The sequence below is a fragment of the Fonticula alba genome, assembly GCF_000388065.1.
Source record: "Fonticula alba strain ATCC 38817 unplaced genomic scaffold supercont2.3, whole genome shotgun sequence".
Lineage (NCBI taxonomy): Eukaryota > Rotosphaerida > Fonticulaceae > Fonticula > Fonticula alba.
This window is the reverse complement of record NW_009242973.1, coordinates 3,606,794-3,607,082: the sequence shown is the minus strand read 5'-3', so window position 1 is coordinate 3,607,082 and position 289 is coordinate 3,606,794.

Here is a 289-nt window from a genome sequence, read left to right as displayed (position 1 = left end):
CGGGCGGAGAGAGTGCGGCCAGCGACAAGGCCCATGTCGCCCCCCTTCGCCCAGGAGAGCCAGCACACGAACTGCACGCTTCCTCGACCGGCCGCCGAAAAATGCAAAAACCCCAAGAGATCCGGCACCTTGGCCAACGTCAGTCAGGACCGAAGGACCACGGGCGGATGAAGCCCTCCTTTTGGCGATGCTCGGGGGGTACTCTCGCCCCAAGGCGCCCCCTGTGCCTGGACATGTGTATGTGTGGATGTTTCGCGGGAGAGAGGGAGAGAGGGGGAGGGAGAGAGGG